This window comes from Schistocerca piceifrons, chromosome 2, assembly GCF_021461385.2.
Source record: "Schistocerca piceifrons isolate TAMUIC-IGC-003096 chromosome 2, iqSchPice1.1, whole genome shotgun sequence".
Taxonomy (NCBI): Eukaryota; Metazoa; Arthropoda; class Insecta; order Orthoptera; family Acrididae; genus Schistocerca; species Schistocerca piceifrons.
In genome coordinates this window covers 28,783,516-28,796,449 of record NC_060139.1, presented here as the reverse complement: position 1 = coordinate 28,796,449, position 12,934 = coordinate 28,783,516, and the positions used below count along the sequence as shown (strand labels likewise).

Below are 12,934 nucleotides of genomic sequence, written 5' to 3'. Positions count from 1 at the left end.
GGAGCCCTGCCTCCTGTTTGTCTGGGGAGCTTCGTCTCTCTTAAGGAGAGTCATTCACTGTCTTCTGCCGACATCAGGACCCTGAGGCCGCAACAGGAGCGCACATCCCCAGCACGAAAAATTCAAAGCCTTCCTCCCAAACCCAGATGTCCAGTACCCTCAATAAAATAACCGCCAAATTCTGGGAGAAAATGACACAACATTACTTAGTATATGTGACATTTACGTCACAAAATATCCTATACCCGTGTGTATTATGTGGAAAGGCCACTCAGAAATAATTAGGGCGATTTGAGATCACACGGAAGGTTACTGACAACCGACCCGCCTGGAACAGGAAAAGATGGAGGTTGTAATGGTTCTTTATTTACGTGACCATTGCGGCACTCCAACACCAGTCCTCGATACCAGTAATATCGTACTATGAAACTTCCTGGCAGATTAAAACTGTATGCCCGACCGAGACTCGAACTCGGGACCTTTGCCTTTCGCGGGCAAGTGCTCTACCAACTGAGCTACCGAAGCACGCTTCACGGCCGCTACCCACAGCTTTACTTCTGCCAGTATCTCGTCTCCTACCTTCCAAACTTTACAGAAGTTCTCCTGCGAACCTTGCAGAACTAGCACTCCTGAAAGAAAGGATATAGCGGAGACATGGCTTAGCCACAGCCTGGGGGATATAGCGGAGACATGGCTTAGCCACAGCTCCCAGGCTGTGGCTAAGCCATGTCTCCGCTATATCCTTTCTTTCAGGAGTGCTAGTTCTGCAAGGTTCGCAGGAGAACTTCTGTAAAGTTTGGAAGGTAGGAGACGAGATACTGGCAGAAGTAAAGCTGTGGGTACCGGCCGTGAGTCGTGCTTCGGTAGCTCAGTTGGTAGAGCACTTGCCCGCGAAAGGCGAAGGTCCCGAGTTCGAGTTTCGGTCGGGCACACAGTTTTAATCTGCCAGGAAGTTTCATATCAGCGCACACTCCGCTGCAGAGTGAAAATCTCATTCTGGAATATCGTACTATTTTTCTGCGAGGTAGCAGACATATTTTTGTGACAATATTCACATTTGTTTTTATTAATGTATGGGTACTCCGATGTATCGATATATTACAGTGATATGGTTCTTGTGTGTATTCATTTCTGTGAGACTGTGATAATCGTTGACTTACTTGTAACCGTTTTGGTGCGAATGCACACAGAGCAGTCTTTGTTTCACTTTGCAGAAGTTAAGTTGTTATTTCGCTTTGTAAAAGAACTGTCAAGTCTTGTGTTTGGTTAAAGCGGAAATTCAGTATATGAAGATTGATACAAAACTGTTTCCTTGATGATGTGACAATTAAGAAGAAGTATATGTGAATTTACGAGAAGTTTAATAAAAATGTGGATCGTGAACACCACGACAAAAATTATTTCTGCTATACCAGTGCTCTGATCAGGAATTGTTTGATCATTAAGAATTTCCTAAAATACGCGTCTGTTAGGTCTTCAAATGTTGCTAAAATACAGATCTGGAACTTCTAGCAATCAAAGTGGAATCACCCTAGAATCAACAAGATGAGCCGTAACAACTTCGACGAAATCTACGTGGGAATCCATTCAACATAAGTGCCAAAATTAATGACATTTTTACAGTGACTTCATTATTTCCATTCTGACGATACCATCCACAGTCAATAACTTTGTTGTTGCCCGACAAAGCGAACATATGCTACGTTGTTGTTGCTGTTGTTGTGGCCTTCAGTACTGAGATTGGTTTCATGCAGCTCTCCGTGCTACTCTATCCTGTGAAAGCTTCTCCATCTCCCAGTATGTACTGCAGCTTACATCCTTCTGAATCTGCTTAGTGTATTCATCTCCCGGTCTCTCTCTACGATTTTTACCCTCCGCGCTACCCTCCAGTACCACATTGGTGATCCCTTGATGCCTCAGAACATGTCCTACCAACCGGTCCCTTCTTATTGTCAAGTTGTGCCACAAACTCCTCTTCTCCCCAATTCTATTCAATACCTCCTCATTAGTTATGTGATCTACCCATCTAATCTTCAGCATTCTTCTGTAGCACCACATTTAGAAAGGTTCTATTCTCTTCTTGTCTAAACTATTTATCGCCCATGTTTCACTTCCATACATGGCTACACTCCACACAAATACTTTGAGAAATGACTTCCTGACACTTAAATCTATACTCGATATTAACAAATTTCTCTTCTTCAGAAACGCTTTCCTTGCCATTGTCAGTCTACATTTTATATCCTCTCTACTTCGACCATCATCAGTTATTTTGCTCCCCAAATAGCAAAACTCCTTTACTACTCTAAGTGTCTCATTTCCTAACCTAATTCCCTCAGCATCACGCGATTTAATTCGACTACACTCCATTATCCTCGTTTTGCTTTTGTTGATGTTCATCTTATACCTTCCTTTCAAGACACTGTCCATTCCGTTCAACTGCTCTTCCAAGTCCTTTGCTGTCTCTGACAGAATTACAATGTCATCGGCGAACCTCAAAGTTTTTATTTCTTCTCCATGGATTTTAATACGTACTCCGAACTTTTCTTTTGTTTCCTTTACTGCTTGCTCAATATACAGGTTGAATAGTATCGGGGAGAGGCTACAACCCTGTCTCACCCCCTTCCCAACCACTGCTTCCCTTTCATGTAAGCAACATTATTAATCTGATTTCTAACGTGCTTTGCAAGTGGTGGTATTGTTAGAAGGTGACGTTGCTTGCGGAGTATAGACGTAGATGTAGATGTGAGACTATGGACATCTCCTTCCTCTAAACGCAGGATTTTGCGACGACTTTGGAAACGTTGCTCGTTTTTGGCGCTTCAATAGTCTGTTTGCCGATCTGGAAGAAGGCAGAATTCCCAGTTGGCGCTAGGTGGCTGCATTATTCGCGCACAATACGCACGATCAACGCGCTGCCGCCGGCCCCCGGCGCGGCACTCGCCGCCAGCAGCAAATGTCCCCCCCCCCCCCCCCCCCCCCGAGGCGTCGACGCCGCCAGCGCCTGCAATCAGGCAAAGTGCGCTTCCGGCCGGCGAGTGGGGAGCCGCCACCTTTCACGCGGACGCTGGCAGTCGGGGGTTCCCCGCGCGGCGCGGCGCGCTGCCACCTGCCTGCCTGCCTGCCTGGCCTCGTTGTTCCGGTAGCGGGCAGACTGCAGCCAAAGAGCCGCGACGTCTTCTCCGTCTACTCGCCCAGATTAACGGCGCGCGGGACCATTAAAGGCGAAGCACCGCCAGGTCGTACGCAGTCAGTGGGAGGGATTTCTCGCTTCCACCGTACGAACTAAGATGCGTCCCTTGCCGTCTGCTTTCGTCAGGCCCGTATCTGTCGACGTTGGTACAAAATTCAGATTTAGAAGAGCACCACCTAGGAATTATAACTAAATAAACCACTGGAAATGCCGTGTGGCTGGGGCCTCCCGTCGGGTAGACCATTCGCCTGGTGCAAGTCTTTCGAGTTGACGCCACTTCAGGGGCTTGCGTGTCGATGGGGATGAAATGATGATGAGGACAACATAACACCCAGTCCCTGAGCGGAGAAAATCTTCGACCCAGCCGGGAATCGAACATGCGCCGTTAGGAATGACATTCCGTCGCACTGAACACTCAGCTACTATTGGCGGACAATAAACCACTGAATCCTAGTTAATTGATTCTTTTATTTAAACTGAAGTGACAAAGAGAAAATTTACAAACTAGAGACGACACTTTTAACCACTCAGCCCTCTCGGTTTATTGACTTTTGACCGCGTAATAGTTTGCCCAACTGTTCGAAACCAAAGCATCAGTTCTGAAATTTACAGTGTCACAGGGGATGCGTGTACAACGTCGCAAGCTGACAGCAATCGTAAAACTTCATCAAACTTCCTCCTGGTTTCGCATTTCTCCTAGTGACATTCTCAATTCCCTTACGAATTATTTTAGAATACGGTTAAAGAGCAACTGGGACAGAACATCTGCGCGCCTCAATATCGTTTTGCTCTCAAAACTTCTAGAAATTTTACCTCCAAGTTTCAATTTGCAATTGGTGTTTCTTAGTGTTCATTTCATTATGGCCGTAGTTTTTCTATCGAAGCCCAGTTTGTTGAGTATCTGAAACAGTCTCTTTCTGTCAGAAGCATTATAGATTTCTCAGACGTTAACAAAAGGGATTACTAAATTTTTAGGTCATCTTCTCAAATGAATTATTATTGTTATTATTTGACCTGGGTTCATAGAACTATTCCTTCCTCAGCAAACACAAGTTTTTACGCTGGCGTCTCTGCCATTGCTGCGCTTATTGGACTCTGCAGTGTTGCTCGACTGTTATAGCAACAGTCGAGTACATTTTCGAAGACATCTAGCGGCTACAGTGCTCTTAGGCCCAATGTGAAAAGTTCTGCTTCCTACCCTTCAGCTACAATCTCCCGTCCTCTGCTGAAGCGGTGTCGTAGCGACAACCGTTGGCCATTACGACTTTGATGTCCGTCTTTGGTTAACATTTACGGATATGCGTTCGCAAACTCAGTTTCTTCCTCGAATCTCGTCTACAACGAATCGAAGGTTATGATTATCGCCATGTTGCACACTGTGCACTAAAAACTTGGTGAATGAACACAAATTTGTCTGTGTTAAACGGAGACTCGCTCTAGGTCTTTGTGAAAGCTGGAATTGAACTCGACAAAACAGAGTCTAGTTTCTGTGCACTAGTTCTTTGGAGAAAAAGTTCTGGTAATAATGACAGATACACAGAAGAAAAAGATAAATCAGACTGCCAATCGTAGTTTAAAAGACTGAGTTTAAAAGAGATAATTCTAACGTTGCGCCTAACAAAGACTTCAGAAAAATACAGAAACGTTCATAGTGTTTGTCGAACTACAAAAACCGTTCGACATTGTAAAATGATGCAAGAATGTCCGAATTTTGAGAAAAGTTAGAGAAAGCTGTAGGGAAAGAGCGTTGATCAACGATATGTACAAGAACCAGGGGTGAAAAGTGACACTTGAAGACGAAGAACGACAGCTCACATTAAAATGGGTTTAAGGTAGAGATATAGTCTTTCGTCCCTACTGTGAAATGATGAATATAAAATATAATTACATCACTGTTCCAGGGTCAATTGAAAGATATTGTCGGATGGGCCACCCAGAACGATTACTCAGCCGAATTAGTGCATGCTACACGTTGTGGTTCACACCATATTGTGACTTGAGGAGAGATTTAGATATAGAAGTGGAGTAGTGATCGTGTGCATATATGCAGAAGTAGTAAATGGCGAAATGGCATTTATATCTACATAAACACTCTACAAACCACTATAAAGTGCGTGGCAGAGGATACTTTCTATTGAACCAGTTATTAGGGCTTCATCCTGTTTCATTCATGTAAGGAATGTACGAGGGCTACTTGCGTAAGCGCCTCTGTGATCGCTGTATAGTGCCCACTGCAACAGATAGAACATCTTCATTTCCTATTAGCTTATATTTTCGATATACACACAAATTCCCGTTAAAAACCTCACCGATATCAATTACACGTTTTAAACAACTTCCTGTATCCAGTTTTATGTTAGGTTCACTAGTTTTTCAGGAGCCCTTCAAATTCTGGCCCCCTGTCGCGATTATTCAGCTGCTATTCATTAGGACTCTAATAATGTCCTCTGTTCGGAGCATTTCTTTGTTTCCAAGTCTACAACATAAAAACGACTCTGTGGGCACTCCACACGCACAGTCAGGTATCTGTGCGGCAGCCTCTGATGTTTACCGCACCCTTGACACATTTACGGCGACCATACATTGCTCAGTCACATTTACGAAGAAGAGGAGAATATTTTACAGCGTTATTGCAGCCTAAGGTAATGGCTAATTAATGGAACTACACTTAGTCGCCAATGTGTATGTAGACCACAAACAGTGCGGTGCCGCTGATGTCAGTGCAAACAGGGGCGCTACTCCGAACGTCACAAGAAACACGCATACGTGTAAGCACGACTACTGAAATGACTACAATTCTATTTCCAAACCACGCATATATTTAATGACACTTCACGCTAAATGATAACAGCCAAACAGTTGTAGGATAAATATTTATTAAAATTCTTGACCACGGTTTCGGTATATCTAAATATACCTTCATCAGAAGTAAAATATACTAGTTTAATGACACACAAATACTCAACTTCAAGACATCGTGGTACAATATTCCTAGGGAGTCCTGCTCTAAGTACCGTTAGTGCACAATACAGTCCTCTTGCCGAAGTAGTCACTAACGAAGAGCGCCGAATCCTCTTCGAATACGTGAGCTATGACCACAAGGAGAGTTGCGGCGACTGTGACGGGAACTTACGGGCCTACCCTCACTGTGCAGGAGCACTCCAAGAAATACAGGGTGTGGTAGATAAGTAATGAGACTGGCCGCCGCGCGGCGCCCCAGTCGCTCGCAGGGCGGTCTCCACCTGTACGTCACGTGGTGGGGGATCTGAGCTAACAATAGAACCGGTTCCCAGTCGCGTCGGAGCTCTGGTGCAGTGAGGGTCGAGCTTCGCGTATTACGTTGTTTGTGTGCCCGTGACACTTGTGAAAACGCTGAAGATGGATCGCTCGATAGAACAGCGGTATGCAATCAAATTTTGCTTTCGCTTGGGCAAAACTGATTCGGAAACTTTTGCTATGATTACGGAGGCCTACAAAGAAGACTCCCTATCAAGAGCTCAAGTGTTCTGGTGGTTTAATGAATTTAAAAACGGGAGGGAATCCGTTGAAGACATGGAACGATCTGGACGCCCTTCAACGAGTCGTGTGGATGAAACGGTGGCCAAAGTGAAAGAACTCCTGGACTCCGACCGTCGTTTAAGTCTCAAAATGATCGCCGATAAGGTCTCGGTGAATAAATTTACGGTTCACCAAATTGTTACGCAAGATTTGATGATGAGGAAAGTTTGCGCAAAATTGGTTCCCCGAGTGCTCACCGCCGAACAAAAGCAACAACGAGTGGACGTTTGCCGTGAGATGTTGAATGATTTGGAAAATAATCCACACTTTTTAGACAACGTAGTAACAGGCGACGAATCGTGGACATTCCAGTACGACCCGGAGACGAAAGCCCAGAGCTCGGAGTGGCACACACCGGCATCCCCGCAGCCGAAGAAAGCAAGAATGTCAAAGTCCCGCGTCAAGACAATGCTGATTGTGTTTTTCGACAAGCGGGGGTTAATTCACAAAGAGTTTGTCCCTCAGGGGAAGACTGTCAATGCCGAATTCTACAAAGAAGTCCTTCAGCGATTGCACAGAGCCGTCAAACGGAAGCGACAGGACCTTGCTCAACGCTGGCGTCTCCACCACGACAACGCTCCGGCGCACACAGCGTTCCTCGTGACCTCCTACTTTACCCAAATTGGAGTTGAAGTTTTGCTACGGCCACCATACAGCCCTGACTTGAGTCCTCCTGATTTCTTCCTATTTCCGAAGGTCAAAAGATGCCTGAAGGGTCATCGTTTCGACGATATTCCGAACATCCAACGTGCTGTCACGAAGGGACTAACTGGGATAACTCAAACGGACTACAGTGGGGCCTATGAAGCTTGGAAAACGCGCTGGCAACGTTGTGTCGACGCCCAAGGCGAGTACTTTGAAGAATATTAACGTTTTGTACAAATTGGATCAATAAATTTGTTTTTCTAGACTGAGTCTCATTACTTATCTACCACACCCTGTATAGTGCCTTATTTAACAGGGCAGCGCGACTTACACAGGGTAGAAGATGAGTCAGCTGCCTCTGCCACACAACATCTTCAGATACCACATGCAAGATTTTCACATTCTCTTGCTCGCAATGCACCAACTATTAGTCCTACAGAACAAATGCACCGGACTGTAAGTAGGATTTTAAATGTAGTTAAATTTGGTGCAGGGACACATTTTCGCTAGAGGATGTTGTATTAGAATTATTCAAGGAAAAAAATACCAACGTCACCTTCAAACGTGTTTTTCTTGAATAACTCGAAAACGGTGGCCTGCAGCGAAAATATATCCCAGTACAAAATTTAACTATGTCAAGTTTCCTGCAAAGAGCACCTTTCCATTTTTTCTGTATCACTCACAGTTTCCGCATGGAGAGTGAGGGCATATGACAACATTCCACGTGGTTTTTGAAGTTGCTGCCTATTGGGATGGGCAGCTGGACCACTCCTTATACTAGTGTGCGCTCATACTAAAGCTTCGGACTATTTGTTACACTTGATGAGTGACGTGAAACATAATTCCGCTCTGTTAGCGCCTCCTGCGGCGGGTTGCTAGAAGTTGCTTCCTTAGGTGTGTAGGCTGCCCTGTTTACCACCTGCTCCTGGGAAGTAGCCTATCTTGCAGGTCACGATTCTGGGTCACAACACTAATATAATGGTTAACCGGGATGTTATGTTATATTGTCAGAAAACTGGAGCCTGAGGAAGGATAATGAGGCAAAGATGTTTTGCAATGTGGGTGTGACGAAGAATGGTGAAGACTGAATGGTTGATTATGGTGACAGATGAAGCACTGCTATGAAGATTAGGGGGAGACAGAGAGTTACTTATAATTTTGTAAAAGAGCAATAATAAAACTTGATTGGGTATATCTGAATGCATATAGGTTCATAATACACTATTGTAAGATGATGAGATGTAATTAACATCGAAAACAGAGCCACTGAGGATCTGTATGCAGAGCAGAGAACAGATTATGATATTAATCACTGTAATGTTTGTGACAGAAGTTAGTTTTCACTAAGTCACACTAGCGACTGTCTGGTGTAGTAGTACTGAATTATGTGCACGAATCTTTTTCGTGAATCAGTCGTCTATCAATGAGAACGTTATCGAAATCCCTGTAGTACTCCTCGGCCATGGATGTGTGTTCGTCCTTAGGTTAGTTAGGTTTAAGTAGTTCTAAGTTCTAGGGGACTGGTGACCTCAGAAGTTAAGTCCCATAGTGCTCAGGGCCATTTGAACCTATAGTACTTCCTTAGATTATCCTTGACATATAGACAAAAAACAAAGTCGGTACTATTTTACTCATCGTAGTTCAGCCAGTTCGCACGAAATAATTTATAGTGACGGTGGTACGTAAGGAAAGAGGTAAGTAGTGAGGGGTTGTGAAATGAGTAATGGATGTGAAACAGGGGTCTATGAATTTCTCATCAAGTCAAGTCTGTTTCCAAATCAACACTCAGTTCTCACACTAATTCTTCCTTCGCTTACACTCCTCCGTGTTACGACGAATGGAAATGAAAATCAGCGTTTGGTGTCATTGGCCGGGAGGCCCCTTGCGGGACAAGTCTGGCCGCCTTGGTGCAGCTCTTATTACATTCGACGCTACATTGGGCGACCTGCACGCCGGATGGGGAAGAAATGATAATGAAAACAGCACAACACCTACTCCCTGAGCGCAGAAAATCCCCGACCCAGCCGGGAATCGAGCCCGGGCCCATAGGACGGCAATCAGTCACACTGACCACTCAGCTATCCGGGCGGACACGACGAATGAAATGTAACTGGGACAGCTGGACGTGCGAGAGGACTAGTTGTGTTCTGCTGCTGCAAGGGGGAACAAATAAATTCTATCACGGTTCACTAACCTGATATCTTGTGTATGTGGTGATGTCCTCGCGCTGATGCAGACCTCAGGTTGCGAGTTCCTCGTTCATGGAGAGGCTGCCAAATAACTTGTGATGTCGCTGAGGCTCTTGATTCTACTAAATGTTTTGAAAAGGTGTTAATTAGGAATACCATAGGTTCTCTGTTTTATTTACAACACATGAAGTAGATAAAGCCATAAACCGCTAATAAGACGTTTTGCATAATGCGATTACGAAATCACAGGTCATGTTAGAATCAATCAAAATTCTGTTTAGTACGTCACGTAAAAAACGTGATTACAAAAATTGTACACTGTTACCCTAGTGTTTTCTGGTTTGTACAAAGAGGCACATTATTTGAATACCCCATTATGTCGTGCGCATCCGAGATATTAATATGGCGTCCGATAACACGAAGCGTACCTTTCAAGCTTTGGTTTCATACTAACTTCGACAGCTCGAATAACTTCGCTTCGGAACTCAACTTTGGCGGGAGCGGAAGGTGAACGAACTGCTTCGTCTGAATATCGTTATTCTAATGTTAATGAAACATGTTGTAATATCGAGATCCGGAGTAAGTGAATCAAAGCTTGCTACTGAGAGTGTATTCGGCGTGACAGAAAATTAAATCAATATCAAATATCAATAAATGAATTTTAGAAATTTGGCGCGCTAGCTCCTATGTCGGCAGCCAATGACGTTATGCTCCTACTAAACTGGAACAATGTCTCTCGGAAATGGTCCTCACTGTACCGTCAGTTGTATTCCTGTTACCCCTTCTCTTTACTTCATGCCTCATCTGCTGTAATCTCAGCCAAACTATCGAGTGAATTTTGGGAACGAATCTTACGGCTCCAAAGTCAGAAGTATCACATAGTATATCTACATCTACATATATACTCCGCTAGCCACCAAGCGGTGTGTGGCGGAGGACACAATTCGCGCCAAAGTCATATATCCCCCCCTCTGTTCCACTCGCGGATCGCACGAGGGAAAAACGACTGTCTGAACGACTCAGTTTATGCTCTTTTTTCCTTATCTTTGCATGATGATCATTACACGATTTGAAAATTGGCGGTAATAATATATGCTCTACATCCTCGGTAAAGATTGGATTTCGGAGTTTAGAGAGCAGCCCCTTCTGTTTAGTGCGTCGTCTATCTGCAAGTGTGTGCCACTTCAAACTTTCTATGAGATTTGTAACGCTCTCGCGATGGTTAAGTGTACCAGTCACGAATCTTGCCGCTCTTCTTTGGACCTTCTCAATCTCTTGAATCAGACCCAACTGGTAAGGGTCCCATACAGACGAACAATACTCTAAGACTGGACGAACTAACGTATTGTAAGCTATTTCCTTTGTTGAATGACTGCATCGCTTCAGAATTCTACCAATAAACCGCAGTCTAGAGTTCGCCTTACCCGTTACTTGTGTAATCTGATCATTCCAAAATGGTTGAAATGGCTCTGAGCACTATGGTACTTAGCTTCTGAGGTCATCAGTCCCCTAAAACTTAGAACTACTTAAACCTAACTAACCAAAGGACATCACACACATCCATGCCCGAGGCAGGATTCGAGCCTGCGACCATAGCGGTCGCGCGGTTCCAGACTATAGCGCCTAGAACCGCTCGGCCACCTTGGCCGGCTCTGATCATTCCATTTGAGATCATTTCGAATAGTCACACCCAGATACCGCTTCCAAAGACTGATCATTTATTTTGTACTCCTATATTAATGGGGATTTTCGCCTTGGGGAGCAAAATAACTGATGATGGTCGAAGTAGAGAGGATATAAAATGTAGACTGGCAATGGCAAGGAAAACGTTTCTAAAGAAGAAAGATTTGTTAACATCTAGTATAGATTTAAATTTCAGGAAGTCGTTTCTGAAAGTATTTGTATGGAGTGTAGCCATGTATGGAAGTGAAACGTGGACGATAAATAGTTTAGACAAGAAGAGAATAGAAGCTTTCGAAATGTGGTGCTACAGAAGAATGCTAAAGATTAGATGGGTAGATCACATAACTAATGAGGAGATACTGAATAGAATTAGGGAGAAGAGGAGTTTGTGGTACAACTTGACTAGAAGAAGGGATCTGTTGGTAGGACATGTTCTGAGGCATCAAGGAATCACCCATTTAGTATTGGAGGGCAGCGTGGAGGCTAAAAATCGTAGAGGGAGACCAAGAGATGAATACACTAAGCAGATTCAGAAGGATGTAGGCTGCAGTAGGTACTGGGAGATGAAGAAGCTTGCACAGGGTAGAGTAGCATGGAGAGCTGCATCAAACCAGTCTCAGGACTGAAGACCACAACAACAACATAGGCAGTAGATTACACTTGCTAATACTGAGAGATAACTTCAGGTCATTACACCACGCATTTATTTTCCGCAAATCCTCATTGATTTGTTCACAACTTTCGTGTGATACTACTTTCCTGTAGACTACAGCATCATCGGCAAACAGTCTAAGGCCGCTGTCAATACCATCAACCAGATCGTTTATGTAAATCGTAAAAGGCAGAGGACCTATTACGTTTGCCTGGGGCACACCTGATATATACACAAACATTGCTCGTAAATCTGTCTGTCTATTAGTGAAGCTCGTATCAAAATTCCTACAGTAGTTTCTGAGGTTAGTCTTTACATATTGATAGAAAAACGTGGCGGGGGACTTTATAATACGTAAAGAGTAAGCCTTCTTCAACGAAAATTTCAACCATTCAATTGATTTCGGCGTAAGGCGGCGTTATAATACCGCTATTTTCTTTTTTCGTTAAAGAACAGCTGTTTCCACACCTAATATAAAAGAGAAGTCTGTGTCAGACGGGCAACGTGGCTCTCAGATTCCTTTGTGAGTAAGCAAATAGAGTGGAGCCATAAAGAGAAGTCTGTGTCAGACGGGCAACGTGGCTCTAAGATTCCCTTGTGAGTAAGCAAATAGAGTGGAGCCATAAGGAGGCCCCAAAGCGAGGGCGGAGTCAATTCTGGGACCACGCCGTGGCCAGCTTTAATTAAGAGCGGGTGTGATGGCAGCTCAAAGAGCGGCGCGTCTTGGCCAGAGGATGGCACTAGCACCGCAGTGGCCGCCTGGAGGTAAATATTTGATCCTCCGTCACCAGGCCGCCTCCTTAAAACGGGGCGCACCGACTCGCCTGCTGAATCTCGAGGTTGTGGTGAGAGCCAGTAAGCTGGCTTTCTCTGTTCCCTAACTTCATTAACTCCGCATACTTCCTCACACCAGTAGAGGACAGAAGTACGTCAGTGACTGTCTCAAGAATTTCAGTTATACTGGCCCTAGGGCTCTGAAGAGAAGCTCAAATAAACAACCCGTTTCTTCTCACA

At 44.4% G+C, this 12,934-nt stretch overlaps 1 non-coding gene across 1 annotated transcript; it reads right to left on the bottom strand.

The window, feature by feature from the left end:
* Positions 1-451: 451 nt before the first annotated feature.
* On the bottom strand, positions 452-526 carry Trnas-cga. Its single transcript has one exon. It is a non-coding gene; the product is annotated as a tRNA-Ser (tRNA).
* Positions 527-12,934: the final 12,408 nt, after the last annotated feature.